Genomic DNA, 20,533 nt, shown 5'->3' on the forward strand with positions numbered 1-20,533 from the left:
TGAACTTTCCGAAAGGGAAATTAAGAAAACAATCTCATTTACAATTGCATCAAAAACAATAAAATACCTGAGAATCAAATTAACAAAGGAGATGAAAGACCTGTTCTCAGAAAATTATGTTATTAAAAATAGAAACCAAAGAAGATACAAATAAATGGAAGCATATACTGTGTTCATAGGTAGAAGAATCAACATCATTAAAATGGCCATACTACCTTAAGCAATCTATAGATGCAACACAATCCTTATCAAAATACCAATGGCATTTTTCAGAGAGCTAGAACAAATAATCTTAAAATTTATATGGAACCATAAAAGACCCGAATAGCCATGGCAATCTTGAGAAAGAAGAACAAAGTTGGAGGTATCACACTACCTGATATCAAACTATACTACCAGGCTACAGTAAGTAAAACAGCATGGTACTGGAATAAAAACAGATACATTGATCAATGGAACATAATAGAGTGCTCAGAAATAAATCTACACCTATACACTCACTTAATATATGACAAAGGAGTTAAGAATATACAGTGGGGTAAAGACAGTTTGTTCAATAAATGATGTTGGGAAAATATGACAGATACATGCAAAAAAAGAAGAAGAAGAAGAAGAAGAAATCAGACCACCTTCTTACAGAACATACAAGAATAAAGACTTAAATGTAAGGTCCAAACTATAAAACTTCTAGAAAAAATATAGACAGTAAACTCTCTGATATCGCTAACAGTAATTTCTTTTCAGATATGTATCTCCTCAGGCAAGGGAAACAAAAGGAAAAATAAACAAATTGTACAGACAAAGGAAACCATCAACAAAACAATAAGACAACTAGCTGAATTGGAGAAGATATTCACTCATAATACATCTGATAAGAGGTTAATGTCCAAAATATATAAAGAACTCATACAACCTAACAACAACAGCAAAAAAAGAGAGACAATCCAGTTATAAATGGGCAGAGGACCTGAACAGATATTTCTCCAAAGAGAGAATACAGACGGCCATAGACATATGAAAAAATGTGCAAGGTCACTAAGCACCAGAGAAGTGCAAATTAAAACCTCAATGTGATATCACCTCACACCTGTCAAATGGCTATCATCAATAAATTAATAAACAGGTGTTGGTGAAGATGTGGAGAAAAAAAAATTTCATGCAAGTTAGTGGAATTGCAATTTGGTTAGCCACCGTGGAAAAAACTTTGGAAGTTAATCGAAAAAAATTAAAAATAAAGTTCCCTTTTGACCTAGCAATTCCATTTCTAGGTATTTATCTAAAGAAAATCAAAACACTTATTTGAAAAGATATGTGCACTCTTTTGTTCATGGCAGCACTATTTACAATAGCCATGATATGGAAGCAATCTTAAGTACCCATCAATAGATGATTGGATAAAGTAATTGTGGTATATATATATATGATAGAATAGTACTCAGCCGTAAAAAGGAATAAAATCCTACTTTTTGCAACCACATAAATGGACGAAGAGGGTATTATGCTAAGTGAAATTAGTCAGACAGGGAAATGCATATACCATATGATCTCACTTATATACAGACCCTAAAGAATAATGTGAATGAGCAAACAAAATGGAAACTGATTCAAAGCTAAAGAGAACCAACTAATGATTGCCAGTTGGGAAAGTTTTGGGGCTAGGTTAAATAGGTGAAGAGATTATTATTTCAAAAAGTACTAATTGATAGTTACAAAACAGTCATGGAGATGTGAAGTACAGCATTGAGAATATAGTCAATAATATTGTAATAACCGTATATTTCCAGGTGAGTATTAGAGTAATAATAAATATCTAACCACTATGCTGTACAGTTGAAACTAATATAAAATAACATTGAATGTCCACCCTAATTGAAAAATAAAAATTAAAAAATAAAAATTGCATTCATTGATTAAAAAATAAATTAAAAAGAGATTTGAATAATTAGTTATTATATTTACTCAAATATTCATTACATCTATCACTCTTATCCTTTCGTGTAGAACAAGATTTTCATATGATATTAGTTAGCGTAGACCAACTTTCACTGCTTAGACGACTTTCTTATAGTCCTGATTTTCTGGTGATAAATTATTTAAGCTTTAGTATACTTGAGAAAAGTTTTCATTTTTCCTTCATTTTAAAAATATATTTTAAGGAGCAAAATATTCTAGCTTAACTGGATTTTTATTTCAAAATTTTTAATATGTTTCTGCAATGTATTATAGGTTACATTGTTTATACTAAGAAATCTACCTTTACACTTAGCTTTTGTCCTTTGTAGGTAATATGTATGCCCTTTATTTTGACAACATTTAAGATTTTCTCCACTTCTGGTTTTAGACAGTTTCATTCACCGTTCCTTAGAGTAGTTTGTGTTGCTTTTCCTCCCCTTGGACTTGTAGACATTATTGGACGTATGGTTTATGGTTATCAGATTTTGGGGAGAAAATGGCTATAATTTCTTCAAATACTTTTTCTGTCTCCCTTTCCATGTAACTACATAACTTGATATATCTTTTGTCTATCTTCTTATACATAGTAATTACAGTTATAATAATGCTTTCAGTGGCCTTGTCTACTAATTCTATCATTTGTATCAATTTGTACTAATTCTATCATTTGTATCAATTCTGGGTAAGGTTCTATTGATTGATCTTTTTCTTAATTATAGGTAGTATTTTCTTGCTTTGCATTTCTGATTAGTTTTTATTGGATTCCAAATATTAAAATTTCTCCTGTTGATTGCTGGGCATTTATGTATTCCTATAAACATTCTAGAGCTTTGTTCTGGAATGCAGTTAAGTTTACTTGAAAAGGTTTGATCATTTTGGATTGTGACTTTTAGGATTTTTAGACTTGAAAACAGTAACCTTTAAGTTAGTATTTTTTTCCACACTGAAGCAAATATATTTTGAGTATTATCACTCATGTTTTGTAAATTATGAGCTTTTACACTCTGGATGGTGAGAACTGGTACATTTCCTACTTCTTTATGAGCTCCAATGATTCTTCCTTGTAAGCCTGGTGAATTATTCTTTCCTTGGCCTTAGGTAGTTTTCATATATGTTGTTCTACTCAGTATTGGAAAACTGATAAACCTTGGAGTCCTTTCAAAGAGTTGTCATCTCTTTTCTGATACTTCGTCCCATAAACTGTGGTTGTCTTGAACCTCAAAAATCTCAGAGACATCTCCTCAAATATGGAACACTACCAGGGTCCATCTACATTTCTCTGCTCTGAACCACAGTCTGGAAACTCAAGTCAGTAAGTTGGGCAACCACAGGACTCACCTCATTTGTGTCCCAACTCAAAGAGGTCACTGTTCTTTGTTTCCTGATATCAAAGCATTGAGTAATTCCAGGTAGTCTATTGTCCATGTTCATGACTCTGTTTGTTTATCCTGTTCATTTGTTGCTTTTAGGATTATATCCCACATATAAGTGATATAATGCAGTTTTCAACTTTTTAGGTCTGGCTTATTTCGCTTAGCATTGTTATCTCAAGGTTAATTCACCATGTTGCAAAAGACAGTATTTCATCTCTTCTTATGGCTGAGTAATATTCCATTATATATATGTACAAAGTCTTCTTTATTCAAACTCCTATTGTAGGACACTCCAGCTTCCATGTCCTGGCCAATTTCAGTAACACTGCTATAAATGTCGCTGTGCAAATATCTTTTTGGGTATACGTTTTGAAGTCCTTGGAATAAATAACCAGTAGAAGGATTGCTGGATCATATGGTAGATCAATTCTTAGTTTTTTGAGGAACCTCCATACTGTTTTCCATAGTGGCTCTACCAATTTGCAGTCACAACAGCAGTGTATGAGGGTTCTTTTTTCTCCACATCCTCTCCAACATTTATTACTTGTCCTATTGATAATAGCTATCCTAACAGGTGTGAGATGGTACCTCATTGTGGTTTTGATTTGCATTTCAGTAATAGCTAGCTATGATGAGTATCTTTTCTTATGTATGTTGGCCATTTATACATCTTCTTGGGAGAAATGTCTATTCAGGTTCTCTGCCCATTTTTTGATTGGATTGTTTTGTCGTTGTTGTTATTGAGTTGTATGAGTTTTGTATATTTTGGATATTAGGCTTTTATCAGAGGAGTTGCTTATAAATACATTTTCCCATTTGGGTGGTTTTCTCTTTACCTTGTTTACAATTTCTTATACTGTACAGAAGCTTTTTAGTTTGATGTAGCCCCATTCGTTTATTTTTGCTTTTATTTCCCTTGCCATTGAGGTCAAATTCATGAAATCCTCTTTAAGTCCAAGGTCCATGAGATTAGTCCTTATGTTTTCTTCTATGCAATTTATTGTTTCAGGTCTTATATTCAGGTCCTTAATCCATTTTGAGTTAATTGGGTGTGTGGTAATAGACAACAGTCTAGTTTCATTCTTTTGCAGATAGCTTTCCAGTTGTCCCAGCATCATTTATTGAAGAGGCTTACTTTTCTCTACTGAACGTTTTTGGCTTCTTTGTCGATAATCATTTGCCCATATAAACATGGCTTTACTTCTGGACTTTCGTTTCTTTTCCACTGGTCTGTGCATATGTTTTTCTGACAACACCAAGCGTTTTGATTATTGTTGCTTTAAAGTATAATTTGAAGTTAGGCAGAGTGATGCCTCTATCTTTGTCCCTTTTTTTTCTCAGAATGGCTTTGGCAATTCAGGATCTGTTGTGCTTCCATACAAAATGATGATTTTTCTTCTTTTTCTTTAAAAAAATGCTGATGAGATTTTGATGTGGATTGGAATAAACCCTTATAACGATTTAGGTAATGAGGTCATTTTACTATACTGATTCTTCCAATCCAAGAACATGGAATATCTTTCCATTTCTTTGTATCTACTTTGATTTCTTTTAATAACATCTTGTAATTTTCATTATATAGGTCCTTCACATTTCATCAAATTTATTCCAGGTATTTTATTCTTTTTGTTGCAATTGGGAAAGGAATTATTTTTTCCACTTCTTTTTCTGACACTTGTAGAGTATAGGAACACTATAGATTTTGAACATTGATTTTGTATCCAGAGACTTTACTGTATTTGTTTCTTGTTTTAGTAGTGTTCTTGTGGAGTCTTTAGGGTTTTCTATATAGAGAATCATGTCATCCTCAAATAGTGACAGTTTGACTTCTTCATTTCCTATTTGGATGCTTTTTCTATCTCTTGTCTGATTGCACTCACTAGGACCTCCAATGTTATATTGAATAACAGTGGCAGTAGTGGACAGCCTTGTCTTGTTCCTGATCTTAGAGAGAAGGTTTTTAGTTTTTCACCATTAAGTATAATGTTGGCTGAGGGTTTGTCATAAATGGCCTTTATTATGTTAAGGTGCTTTCCTTCTATACTGATTTAGTGAAGTCTATTGATCATAAATGGATGCTGTATCTTGTTGAAGGCTTTTTCCGCATCTATTGAGATGATCATGTGATTCTTATTTTTTAATTCATTTATGTGGTGTATCATATTAATTGATTTGCATATGTTGAACCATCCCAGTGCCTCTGAGATGAAGCCCACTTGAACGTGGCGTATAATCTTTTTAATATGTTGCTGTATTTGGTTCACCAGTGTCTTTTTTAGAAATTTGCATCCATGTTCATAAGAGATGTTAGTCTTTAGTTTTTTTTGTGTGTGTTATCTTTACCAAGTCTGGTATCAGAGTAATATTGGCATCATAACGTGAGTTGGGAAGTATTGCATCTTTGATTTTTTGAAAGAGTTTGAGGAGAATAGGTATTAAATTTTCATTGAATGTTTGGTAGAATTCACTGGGAAGCCATCTGGTCCTGGGCATTTACTTTTTGGTAGGTTTTTGATGATTGTTTCAATTTCCATACTGCTGATCAGTCCCTTTTGATTTTCCAGGTCTTGATTCAGTCTAGGAACATCGTATTTTTTTTAAGTAGTGGTCCAGTTCTTCTAGGTTATTAAATTTGGTGTTATGTAGTTTTTCACAATATTCTTGTATGATCTTCTGTATTTCTGCGATATTAGTCATAATTTTCCCTCTTTCATCCCTGATTTTGTTTACTTGCATCCTTTCTCTTATTTCTTTAGTGAGTCTAGCCAGAGGTTTGTCAATTGTATTAACATTCACAAAGAAACAGCTCTTTGTTGCATATACTTTTTCTATTGCTTTTTTTTGTTTTGCTTTCGATTTCATTTATTTTGGCTCTAATTTTATTTCTTTCTTTCTGCTGACTTTAGGCTTCATGTCTTCTTCTTTTTCTAGTTTTTAAAGATGAAGTTAGGTTGTTGATTTGGGCTCATTCTTGTTTTCGGAGGTAGTCCTATAATGATATGAACTTTCCTCTTATGATCACTTTTGCCATGTCCCAAAAGTTTTGATATGTTGAACTATCATTATCATTTGTTTCTATGTATCTCTCGATCTCACTTTTTATTTCTTCTCCGACTCAGTTATTCTTCAGCAGCATGTTGTTTAATTTTCATGTATTTGTGGTTCTCCTCGTTTCTTTTTGCAGTTGATCTCTATTTTGAAAGCATTATGATCAGATAATATAGGTTTTATGTTTTCAACCCTCTTATATTTTGTTGAGGCTATCTCTGTTGTCTCTGTATGCGGTTGATACTAGAGAAGAATGTATGAGCAGCTGTTTGGTGATTAAAGGCTCTGTCAGTGTCAATTATGTCAATTGGTATAATGTGTTATTTAAAGATGTTATTTCCTTATTGACTTTCTGGTTGGATGATCTGTCCATATCTGACAGTGGGGTATTTAGATCCCCAAGTAGAATAGTGTTTTGGTCTGTTTCTCCCTTCGGTTCTGTTAATAATGGCTTACCATATTTCAGGGCTCCCTGACTGAGTACATAGATATTAATAAGTGCTATGTCTTCTTGGTGCATGATTTTAAATGGAATCTTTTCATAGTATCTTTCTTTACATTTTTTATTTTGAAGTCTATTTCATTTGATATTAATACCACTACTCTCACTTTTCTCTGAATGCCTTCTGATTGAAATATCATTTTCCACCCTTTCATTTTGAGTCTATATTTGTCTTTGGAGCTAAGATGTGTCTCCTAGAGGCAGCGTATGGTTGAGTTTTCCTTTTTGATCCATTCTGCAACTCTGTGCTTTTTTATTGGTGAGTTCGGCCTCTTTTCATTTAGAGTGATTACTGAAATATGAGATCTTCTTATAGTCATTTTATCCTTTGCTTTTTGGTAGTTCAGGGTTTCCACTGCTTTTTTTTTTTTCTTTACATTTCTGTTTTTCTTCATTTTGGTTGGCTTTGTGGGTTTTGTTTCCTATTCTTCTTGTTTTATGTTATATGCTTCAGTTCTGAATCTTACGTATGTGTTTACCATTATGAACATGTAAAGGATAGTGTGTGTTCATGTGTGTGTGTGTGTGTGTGTGTGTGTGTATACAGTTGTGCATTTTCTTCTGCATGTACCTTATCTTTCCCCTTTTTGAATTTGGATATTTGAATCCTCCATTTTTGAGTCATTATTATCTCAATTTGTCTGTATGTATGCTGAACGTTCATTAGTATCTCGTTTTAGCACTTCTCTTATTAAGCTTATAATATCCTGTTCTTTTAATGTTTCACTCCTCTGCTTCTGTTTACCTGATAGTCACTATACCCCTATTATGTATTTTTTTTCCGTCATTTTGTTTTAGGTGAGCTGATCCCTTTTAGTATTTCCTATAGTGCAGGCCTCGTAGCTGAGAATTTCCTCAATTTTTGTATGTTTGGAAAGGTCTTAATTTTTCCTTCATATCTAAAGGAGAGCTTAGCTGGATACATTACTCTAGACTTGTTGTTCCTCTTACTTAATAGTTTAAGTTGTTGATTCCATTCCTTTCTGGCTTGTAAGGTCTGTTCTGAGAAATTCAAGGATAATCTAATGAGTTTGCCTTTACAATTTTCCATTTTCATCCCCCTGGCTGCCCTGAGAATTCTGTTTTTATTGTTGATTTTTGATCATTCGAATACAATGTGTCTTGGTAAAGGGCTTTTTAGGTTGAGATAATTGGGTGCTCTGTTAACTTCTTGAATTCCAAGCTCCAGCTCATTCCTTAGATTTGAGAAATTCTCATCAAGTATTTAACTGAAAATGCTTTCTAGTCCCTGTTCCTTTTCCTTGCCTTTGACAATGGCCATTATTTTTATATTTCCTCTCCCGATGGTATCAGCTAGTTCTTTTATTTATATTTAACTATTTTTCATTCTTCAATTTCTCTTTTCTTCCTTCTGATTTATTTCTAGATTTCTGTCTTTGATATCACTGATCCTTTCTTCCATGCGGTCAACTCTATTTCCCAATCTTGCTATTCATTTTCCAACTCTTGTAGTGTTTTCTTCATCTCCAGAAGTTCTACTTTGTTCTTTTTCGAAGTTCCAACCTCCTTCATAAAGAACCCATTCTACTCATCTAGTTTTTTTAAATTTCTCAAATTGTTTATATGATTCATTTCAGAACTCATTGAATGTTTTCATAAGTCCTTTCCTGAATTTTCTGTCATTTAAGTCACATATTTCTATGTTCTTAAACTTATTTTCTGGAGATGTTTCTCTTTCTTTTTGAGATGCCTCATCTCCTCGGTTGTTCACAGTGTTTAATGGACTTTTCTGTGCTTTGGCAGCAATGGAAATGTATTATTCTTTTTTTTTTCCAGAAAGATTTATTATATAAAGGTCTCTCTTTAGCCTGCTGCAAAGAAGGCACTCTTCTTTTGGTTTCCAGTAGGTGGTACCTAAGCCTCTTGGAACCCTGCTTTATATAATGTCTTAAAAATGCCTTTTTAAAAATTTTCTTGTAGATATTTAATCATGCTCACTACCTTCAGTTTCAGTTCCTGTCAGTGTCAGCAACAGTTTAGGTAGCATTTGCTCAGATTCCCCTGGGGATCTGTAGTGTTCGCCTTGGACGGTATAGGGGGAGGTGACCTCTGGTTTGGGAATTGGGGGCTGCAGCTCAGTCTTGGTTTTGCAACCAGGGCCAGTAAAAATCAACTGTAGTTTCTCTGCAGTCCCATCTCACTTCTCTGCTTTCTATCCTGATGACTAGGCCCTGTTGCCAGCTGTGTGGAAGTCACAGCACTCCCAGGTAGGGTTGTTCAGAGAAGTCACCACAGCTTCTCCCCTTCTCCTCCCTCTGCAGGGGGCTCTGGAGGCTGTGAGAGGCAGCTTAAGTCTCATCAGCATTTGCTCAGATTCCCTTGGGGCTTCACAATGTTTGGTCTCAGAGGGTATGGGAGTAGGGTCCTTCTGGGTTGGGATTAGGGTTTGTGGCTCAGCCTCGGTTTTGCAACTGGGACTGGTAAAAATCAACTGTTGTTTCTCTGCAGTCCTGTCATGCGTCTCCACTTTCTGCCCTGATGACTGGACCCTGCAAAGCTGTTCAGGGAAGCTGCCACTCCTTCTCTCCTCCCCCTCCTCCTAAGGGTGCTCTGGAGGATGCGAGAGGCAGCTTCATTTCTTCCAGTCCACCAACACGTGGTAGCTCTTATGCCCAGATCCCACACTCAAGTGTGCTGTTGTACAGTTTGGGTGTTTTTTGTTGGGTTTTAGATGTTCAGTTTATTATTGTTTCAAGGGGAGAAATCTGGGGACATCTTTCACTTTGTCATGTTTCCAAAGAGATATATATATATATATATATATATATATATATATATATATATATATATATATATATATAATTGTTTGCTTCTTGTCTGAAGTAGTCTGTCAGAAATAGTCAATAATATATTTTCTTCTCTTTTATCCTCGCTGGGAAAGGACCTTCCCTTATTCAGAATATCCTCTAATGAAATCTAGAAAATCTTCCTTTCTTCAATTTATACTAACGTAATAAATTATCTTTGCACACTTCTCATCAATATCGAGTTTCTCAAAAACAGTCGTAGCTCAGAGCAGGAAGGCTTGTAGGAAATAACACCACAGAGCTGAGACCAGCCAAATCAACAACAAGTTGTCCATCTTCTCTCCCCATTATTCTTATGTTTCCTCTCCTATTTCTCCACCTTGACATTAATGGAATGTATTCTGCTTTTTTTTTCCCCCCAGAAAGAAAATTTATTACATAAAGTCTCTGTTTAGCCCGTTGTTAAGAAGACATTTTTCTTTTGGTTTCCAATAAGTATGCTATACACCTGATTCCATATACTTTTTTCCACTTTTTGTCAAATAGTAATATCTTACAAATTTATAGTAGACTATCACAACCAGGACATTGTGATTGATACAGACCATTTTTGTCATCACAAAATCCCTCATGATGCTGTTTTATAGCCATTTCTCTCCTGTCCCCATCTCTAAACCTGGCACTCACTAATCAATTCCCCATCTCTATATTTTTTCATGTCAAAATGTTATATAAACACAATTATATGTATGCAACCTTATTGAACTGGCATTTTTTACTCAGCATGGTTCTCTGGAAATTCACCCAGGCTGTTGTATCTATTCATTTATTCTTTTTTGTTATTGAGTAGTATTTCATGATATGGATGTTCCACTGTTTGTTTAATGATTCACCCATTGAAGTACATCTGGGTTGTTTCCAATATGGGGTTATTATGAATAAAGTTGTTACAAATGTTTATGTACAGATTTTGGTATGAATATACATATATATATTTTTTCTCTGGTTAAATCCCCAAAATAAAATCACTGGGTCATATGGTAGATCCACGTTTTTTTTTTAACTTCCCAACTGTTTTAAAGACATCTGCACTTTTTTACATTCCTACCAACAATGTAGGAAGGATTTTGTTTCTGCACGTGTATTTTTTTTTTAATTTTAGCTGATTTAATGGATGTGTATAGTGATATGTCATTATGGTTTTAATTTGTATTTCCCAATGACAAATGATAATGAATATTTTGTCATGGATTTATCTGTGATCTGCATATCCCCTTTTTTCCCCTCTCATCCTGTTCTTCACTGATGACATTATTTTTTTACTTGTTTTATTGAAATATAATAGACAATTAGTTGCTCGTATTTACATTGTACAAGTCAATGAGTTTTTTTCAATTATAGATGGTATAAAATAATATACCCATTTCAGTTGTATAGAATAATGAATAGAGATCCACGTAACTTGCAAAGTGATCGCCACACTAAATCTAGTACTCCTCTTTCTCCCTACATATTTATTACAATATAATTAATCATATTCCCCATGCTACACTCTACATCTCCATGTCTATTATGCAACCATCCATTTTTACCTCTTTATCTCTTTATCTTTTTTTGCCATTCCACAAATATCCCTCTTATATAGTAGTCCTCCAAATATTCTCTGTACTTATGAGGTTTTTTTCTGCTTTTGTTGTTGTTGCTGTTTATTTTGTTCTTTAGATTCCGTATGTAAATGAAATCATCCAATATTTGTCTTCCTCTGTGCAACTCGTTTCACTCAGTACAATACCCTCTAGGTCCACCAAGGCAATATCTTTTTCCTTCCCCTTCCTTTTACTCTGTGTGAGACTTTTAATTGGAAGTGAGTCTCTTGGAGGCAGCATAGGCAGGGTCATATTTTCTTGTCAATTCAGCCACTCTATCTTTTGGTTGGATCACTTATTATTTTTTTTTTCATTTGAGGTACTTGTTGATAGGAATATAGTTATTATCATTCTTTATTCCATTTTCGATACATGCTTTTTTCTTCTTAAAGAAGTTCCTCCAACACTTCCTGTAATACTGGCTTGATGTTGATAAATTCCCTTAGCTTATTTCTTGTTTGGGAAGCTGGTTATCTGTCCTTCAACTCTAAATAATAGTTTTGTTGGATAAAGTATTCTTGGTTGTACATACGGTGTTTTCATCATGTTGACTATTTTGTCCCAAGACCTTCTGTCCTGCATAGTTTCTTTTGAGAAATCAGCTGTAAGTCTTATGGGTGCTCCCTTGTAGGTAACTAACTGCTTTTCTCTTGCTGCTTTTAAGATTCTCCCTTTGTACTCAACCTTTGACATTTTAATTATGATGTGTCTTGTGTGGGTCTCTCTGGGTTACTGGTTTTTAGGACTCTCTGAGCTTCCTGGGGTTGTATGTCTATTTCCTTCACCAAGTTAGGGAAGTTTTCCATCATCATCATTATTATTTTTTAAATAGCTCTTCAACATCTTGTTTTCCTTCCAGTACCCCTATGACAGGAATTTTTTTTATATTTAATAGTGTCCCATAGGCTCCTTAAATTGTTATTATAATCTTGGCTTCTTTTTTCTTGCTGTTCTGATTGAGTGTCCTTGGCTTCTCCATCTTCTATATCGATGATTCAATCCTCTTCCTTATCCATTCTGTTTATTCTCGCTAATATATTTTTCATCTCAATGTGTTCTTCATTTCTGACTAGTTCTCTTTTATAATTTTCATTTCCATTTCTATACTTTTTATCTCTTTGTTAAAGTTCTCACTGAATTCATCTATACCTCCCCTAAGTTCACTGAGTATCTTAACCAGTGCTTTGAACTCTGCATCTGTTAGATTGCTTGACTACATTATTCCTGGATCTCTGTTCTGTTCTCTCATACGATTTCTGCTTCTTTGCCTTTCCATTTTGGCTGCCGTTCTGTGTCCGTTTCTATGTACTAAGCCAAGCTCTTAAGTCTCCTGGTCTTATTAGCATGGCTTGTGTAGTAGGTGTCCAGTGGCACAGTCCTGAAAGGGGTTGAGCTACAGACCAAGTTTAGCTCCAGGCTATGCACCTCTGGGGCCACCTGTTCAGATTAAGCAAGCAGTCCACAGATCCTGTGTTTATAGTTGCCTCAAGAGGCTACACCAGAAACTGAGGTCAGCTACCACCAGTGTGAATCTTGGAGTTGTCTTAGCAAGGAGGACCAGACTTTCCAAGGATGCAGCTGGATGAATCTTCGGTGAGGCCATGAGTTGTGGGAGGCAGAGTTTTAAGGAATTCTCTGAGTGGAGCAACCTCTGTTATCCAGTTAAATGACATCACAGTTTTGGCTGTGCTAAGTCCACAAACCGAAAGGGGTGAAGCCTCAGTAGAGGAACAATGGATACCGCCAGCACTTCTGTACTGAGTGAGCCTCACCCCCGTCTCTCAGTCTGACAACTCAGTGTCCCCCTAAGTCCCTGGTGCCCCTGGAGCAGCCAACCTGACACTGATGCTCAGATTGTAAAAGCCTGTCAATGAGAAAATCCGCTCATGTTGAGGTATGTTTCAAGATATGATCTCTTTTCATATATGTTCTATGGACACTTGAATTCTGTAGCTGTTGAAGGGAATGTTATAAAAATGTAAATTAGATCTTATTGGTGGATGGTGCTGTTGAGTTCTTTTTTTATTCTTACTAATTTTCTATTTAGAGGGTCTATTAATTGTTGACAATGACATTTTGAAGTCTCCAACTTTAATTGTGTGTGTGTGTGTGTGTGTGTGTGTGTTTATATATCTACTTTAAGTTTATCAGTTTTTGCTTCATATATTTTGCAGCTCAATTGTTTGGGGCATATACATTTAGGACTGATATGTTTTCTTTGTGGGTTTTTTCTTTTATCATGGTTTAATTCCCTCTCTTTTTATTTTCATTAATATAGCCACTCCTTTCCTTTGCTTACTGTTTACATGATATATCTTTTTCCATCCTTCTATATTTAGCTGCCTATATCATTATATTTGAAGTGATTTTCTTGTAGACAGCATGTGGTTGGGTCATTTTTTAATCCACTTCACCAATCTGTTTTATAATTGGTATATTTAGACCATTTACATTTAATGTGGTTAGTGATGATGTTAGGGCTTAAGATTAACATTTTTTTTCTCTTTGTTCTCTTTGTTTTTTTTTGTTTGCCTATTTTCTTTTTCCTGTATTCTTGGGGTTACTTGTATATTTTTTATAATTCCATTTTAATTTATCTATAACAAAATGAATGTTTACCTTGTATAGCATTTTAGTGGTTACTCTATATATTACAATATATGTATATAATTTGTGACAGTCTATTGGTATTGTCATATAGCAATTCTCATGAAGTATAGAAAATTAAACTTTCTATATCTCTTTATTCTCCTCAAATTATAATACCACCATCTTAAGTATTTTCTTTACTAATTTAAAACAATGTTATAATTTTTGCTTCAACCATCATGTACCAGGTATTATAATTTAGGAAAAGACAAAAAAAATGTTTATTGTAGGTATCCATATTTTTTCTGTGTTCTTTCTTCCTTCTTGCTGTTCCAAGTTTCTTTCTTTTATCTTTTCCTTACTATTAAGAGAAAATAGCCTTGTGTAAAGACTGATAGAGTAAGTTTGATGGCAATAGGTCCTCTTCGATTTCCTTCATTTGAAAATGTCTTAATTTCCTCTGTTTTCCTGAAGGATATTTCACTGGATAAAGGATTCTGAGTTGACAGTTATTTTCTTTTAGTCCTTGAATAATGTGACATTTTCTTCTGGCACCCATGGTTTCTTATGAGATATTCTTTTCATTTGAATTATTTCCCCGTTATAGCCACATTGTCATTTTCCTCTGGCTGCTTCCAATTTTTTTTTCTTATTTTTAGTTTTCAGAAGTTTTATTACGATATGTCCTATAGTGAATTTTGTGTTTATTCTGTGTTGGTTTTGCTCAGTTTCTTGAATCTGTAGATGCAAAAGCCTCTGTTGACACCCAAAGGAAATTAATCCTTATCACTGCTGGTTGGGGGTATTACAACTCCTCTGCTAAGCCTCCTCTTATATTTTCCTTGTTGGCTAAGGCATGAGTGTTTCATTACTGCTCTCCACATGGCTTTCATTGATACCAAAAGGGATGCGGGATTGTCTCATTACATCTGTGTGATGGTGAAAATTCTGACTCTCCATTGTGTTTCCTCTGACATTATCCCAGATGTGGGTGGAAATCCAGCCTCCATATTGCCCTTTATGGTCTCTGCTGACACTAGATATGGAAAATGTTTATCTCCACTCAAAAGAAATTAAAGCCTTATCTTTCTATCTTACCGTCTCTGAAAGTACCCTCGAAGTGAATGTGTTGTGCCTCATTACAGCCTGGAGAAGGCAGAAGTCTAGGTTTTCCACTTGGCTTTTTCTGGCAGGGGTAAGAATGGATTTTGCAGCTGTTTATGTGGTATTTGGCTAAAATAAAGCAGTTATTGTCTAATTTTTTTTCTATCTTGCTTAGCTGCCCTTTTTGTGTTACCTTGGCTATAGAGTGCAGGCTTTCTGTTGAAGTTTTCCTCCCTTGCAACCTGGAGCATTTGTGGTTTGCTAGCTTGTTCAGCACTCAGTATGGGATACACGAGGCAAGAAGAAAATTCAGGAAATTCATCACCATGTTGTTCTTCCGGTCCCAAGGTCCCTAGTTGACTTGTCATCTCTCTACCTTTCAGAAGCATCTTATGTTTGCCTTACATATAATTTCTAATATTTTTATTTGTATTTAGTGGGAGGGATATGAAAAGTGCATGTATTCCATCTTTCCAGAAGTGGAAATCTCTCTTGAATATACTTTTCACATTTAGTTTGCATGAAGACTCAGGTGCATCTTTAAAGAGAGGGGAGATATCATTATGTTTTCCTTATAAAACTGGATGAGGAGAAATGTTGACTTAATTTTGATCAACATTTGATTATTGTCAACAATAAATATGATATTACTTCCAGAAAGTTCTTTAACTTCTCTATAGTAACATGAACTATCCTCCATCAATTTCTGTTGTTAACAAAAAATCAACTACTAGTGAAGATTTTTTTCTTCTGAAATTTAAATTTTAAATAGCTGATATGAAATATGTTCCATTTTTCCCCTGATACTTTTCTCTTATTTTACTATAAATGGGTGAGTAAATAAATTGAGTGGCTGAGAGAAGGAAATAGGTTTTTATCTTTTATTTATTCTTCCAGTTAAAGATTGTAACATTGGAGCAGAAAGCAAATTTGGGACAGCTTTAGCTACTTAGGTTGAAAGTATCAATGAACAGTATTTCAGTTTTTATATTATGACCTACAAAAACAAATAGATGGATCAAGGACCGAGTACATTCTAGAAAAAAGATATTTAGTAGGAGAATTAAAAATGTGGCTAAAATTCTTTTAAACTGAAATTTGAGGAAGAAGAGAGAAAATGCCTAAATTAAAACTGAATAACATAGAAGATATTGCAAGTGGATTCCAAGTAATATTTAGAATGACTATAGAGTTTGGAATTAAATATGTTTGTAATTCTAAATAAAATAGGTAATGAGTAATATAAACTTAAGATTTTATATAATGAAGGAATCAGGACCCCATATAAAGTTAGAGTGTATAGCATATTAAAAATAGACCTAATAGAGAGAAGTAGTGGTACTAGTACTACATTTATGCCCAACACCATATACTTAGTTTTGGAAAAGAACTTAAATTCCAATGACTAGTGGTCATCAGCTCTCACTTGAATACCTCTAGTTGTAGAGGTATATTTTATGAAAGCTTTAAGGAACATACTTATATAGTAGTGAAAAAAAACACAGGAAGTCATGAGATAAAATATATGGTTTATGATCAAAGTAGAGAGAAATCTAAGCGAAGTTTTAGTAATATGCTAGAGAATAGCAATTTTAACCAAATGTATTGGTCTTGCTTTGCTAATATCCTTAAAATGGATTAAACAATAAAGGAAAAATGTAATTCTGACAGAGAATGTTGCCTCTTATGAAGACTTCAAACATGAAATCTCATTTTGATAAGAACTGTGCTCCTAAAAGTGTTTTACTTGCCCTAATAAAAATTTCATCTTTCAGAAGACAGAAAAACACAAGAATACTGTCATTCTAAATTAAATATTGATCAAAAAGGAAATGCAGCATGGTAATATGAAAGTGATAGAAACCTTAAGAAAAAAAAGGATTGTATTATGTTAAAGTTTGTGATAGTGAATGAAGAGAATGATGGATATAGTCATTCATATAACTTACATTTAAAAATGGTCAACTTGGAAAAAATCACAAATTTTTTTTGTGAAAAAAAATACAGGTGCAATCCAAAAAGTATAAAAGGGAAAAAACGTAATAAATAACATAGGGGAGAGCCATCCAAAATAATAAAAAAAATAAAAAAATAATAGATTGGATTTCTGACAGGGAGATTGGTGATGAGTTTTAATATAAATAAAATACCATATCAAAAGTTAAAGAAAATAATCAAGGCTTAACTTTTTGAGTGGTACAAATCTGTACAGATATTTTCTAGCCAGGCTATATATGAGAATAACCAAAGTTTATAAAAATACTAATGACAAAAATGGGGTCTTATTTTATTTCAGTTTGTTTTAAAATTAAAAGAAAAAAAAGTAGAAAGGAATAGAGACATTGCAAACAAGATTAGTAATTTTAAGAAATGATGAAGAGAAAACAGAATTGTTTACCTCATATCTATGTTGTCCACCAAAGAAAATAAGTTTCCCATTGCAAATTTGAAGTTACCATTGTGGTGGAGACACACACACACACACACACACACACGCACACACACACACAAAAGATAACAAGTAAAATTACCTAAATGAATGTATCTCCAGCCCCTAGTGATTTACATTTCTTGGCACTGAAATAACTTGCATATGTGATTACAAAATTATTATCAGTAATCTATAAGAAATTATAGAAAACAAGAATTAATAGAAGCCAAGAATTGTCAATATGGTATCTGAGTTTTCAAAAAGGTGGGAAGAAGTGGATTCCAGAAACTATAAACTACTAGTATACTACAGATACCTAGCAACGTTAAAAAAATAATTTATTAAACGATATAACACATTTAAGAAGTGAGGGTCTTTGGGAATCAAACTTTTTTCACTAAAAATATGTCATACGAATTTACTTTATTAATAAGATTATTAACTTAGAAAAGAGAGTTGGTAGAAATAATGAATCTTGAATTCGGCATGGTATTTGACAGTCTCTATATCTTAGTGGAAAAATGTAGAACTATGAGTCAAATACTAGTTTTATTATGTAGTTCTACAACTAGATAAGAACATTAAAAGATTAATGTTAACCTGGAGGAAGTATAGATGTATATTGCAAAGTAATACAGTTTTGGATTTATTATTTGTGCAAGTACTGACTGAGGAGGAGAAGGACACAAACTGACCAAAAAGCAGTTTATGAGAGGAAAACCAATCAAACCATTGCAACCTGGCCAGTAAAAATCTAATGTGATTTTATTTTGCATTAACAGTTCAGTATCTAGAAACACTTAGTAGTGGACCATATCTGGAATACTTACTCCTGAAACGAATGCTTTAAGAAAATCAAGAAAGAGCATTTGGGATGGTGAAGAAACTGAAAAAAAAAGCAATATATAAGAAAGTCTAAACAATTGTAATATTTAGCCAGGGAAGTAAAGACCTAAGAAGGGAGGAGAAACATAAAAAAATATTTTAAATTATTGAAAGGATTGTGATCTGAAAGAGGAAGTATGTTTATTTTCTGTTGATCCTAATTTTATCCAGAAAAATAATGTGTATAATATATGGAAGTATTATTTGCCTCAGAATAATGAAAACTTTTTAATAACAACAGCTGTCTGAAAATGAAATATACCATCATTCAAGGCAGTTAAATTCCAAGTCACTGCCACATAGCATCAGTTCCATAAGGTATAGAATAAAAAGGGTACACAGAAATGTCCATACCTTAGTTGGGGGAGTTAGTTGATGATAAAAGTATGGGCTAGGAGATCAGAAGCTTAGTGTCTAGTAGACAAACAAAGAATTTGGGTGAACAATTAATGTACTTCTCACTAGCGCTAATCATTGAAAAGAGTAAACAAATAACCTAAGAAATGTTAGGGAAAAAGATAAAGGTGAGTTTTATATATATATATATATATATATATATATATATATATATATATATATACATACATACACACTTTAGACTTAAAGTTGCTTTATCTATATTTGGAAAGTTTTACAGAGCTGGCATATTTTCCCTTCTTGAAACACAATTAAGGCACAAATTGGCTGAGAATTAACTTTCACAATTTACAATGAAGAATAACAGGACTCCCTAATTTCTTCTGAGCATATATCCTTGAATTATCTGATGTCTAGTTTCTATCAAAAGGTTGGTTAAGAGAAATAATATTTAAGGAAAGTAGGATAAATGACATGATATAGATCATCTTTTTTCATGTTTGTTTTTTGTATTGGAATATTTTCAACATGGACTATATTAGGTTAGTCTCTACGGAATTACTTTATTGAAGTTCATTGTTATGCATTATATTTTTTTGCCATTTTTTATATGTTGATAAAAGAAAAACCCCTATGAATACATCCATTGTTTTCGCTGCCTAATACCATTTACCTTTTTTTTTCTGAGAATAATACCTTGATTTCAATCCAGATCCAGCCTCCAAATTCAGCTTTTTTCACTTTCTGTTTCTGTATTCTTGGTATTGTTATCTTCTGGCCTCAGAATTGGTTATCTGAATCAAGCTTAGTCATTCAGATCATTACATTCACTAGGTCACAATACTAATTTAGAGTTGAGCAAGTAACCTAGTTAGAGACAATTCTAGTAAATAGGATATCTGATGAGGCTTGCCGGATATAGCAAATAAAACACAGGGTGCTCAGCAGCACAGGAAACCATCAACAAAACAAAAAGACAATTTACTGAATGGGAGAAGATATTTGCCTATGATACATCTGACAAGGGGTTACTATCCATAATTTATAAAGAACTCAATCCTCCAAAACAAAAACAAAACAAAAAACAAGCAATCCAATTAAGAAATGAGCAGAAGATCTGAACAGGTAGTTCTCCAAAGAGAACATACAGATGGCCAATAGACATGTGAAAAGATGCTCAGGTTTACTAATCACCAGATAAATTGAAATTAAAACCACAATGAGATATCACCTCATACCTGTCAGATTGGCTATCATCAATAAATCAAGAAACAGATGTGGGTGAGGATGTGGAGAAAAGGAATGCTTGTACACTGTTTGTGGGATTGCAAATTGGTACAGCCACTATGAAAAACAGTTTGGAGGTTCCTCAAAAAAATTAAAAACAGAATTACCTTTTGACCCAGCAATTGTACTTCTGGGTATTTATTCAAAGAAAACCAAAATATTAGTTTGTAAAGATCTATGAATCCCAGTATTCACGGCAGCACTACTCATAGTAGCCAAGATATGGAAGCAATCTAAATGCCCGATAGATGATTGGATAAAGAAGATTGGATGATATATAAAATGGAATATTACTCAGCCATAAAAAATGAAATAATACCATTTGCAGAGATATGGGTGGACCTACAGGGTATTATGCTGAGTGAAATAAGTCAGACAGGAAAACATAAATATATGATTTCACTTACATGTGGAATCTGAGGAACAAAAGAAATGAACAAATGACTAACCCAACTTACAGATACAGAGAACAAACTGGTTGCCAGAGGGGGACGGGGGCTTAGGGAACTGGGTGATAAAGGTGAAGGGATGAAGAAGTAAAACTTAGTAGTTAAAAAACAGCATGGTAATTTAGAGTATAGCATAAGGAA

The sequence above is a fragment of the Rousettus aegyptiacus genome, unplaced genomic scaffold, assembly GCF_014176215.1.
Source record: "Rousettus aegyptiacus isolate mRouAeg1 unplaced genomic scaffold, mRouAeg1.p scaffold_m13_p_9, whole genome shotgun sequence".
NCBI classification, from domain to species: Eukaryota; Metazoa; Chordata; class Mammalia; order Chiroptera; family Pteropodidae; genus Rousettus; species Rousettus aegyptiacus.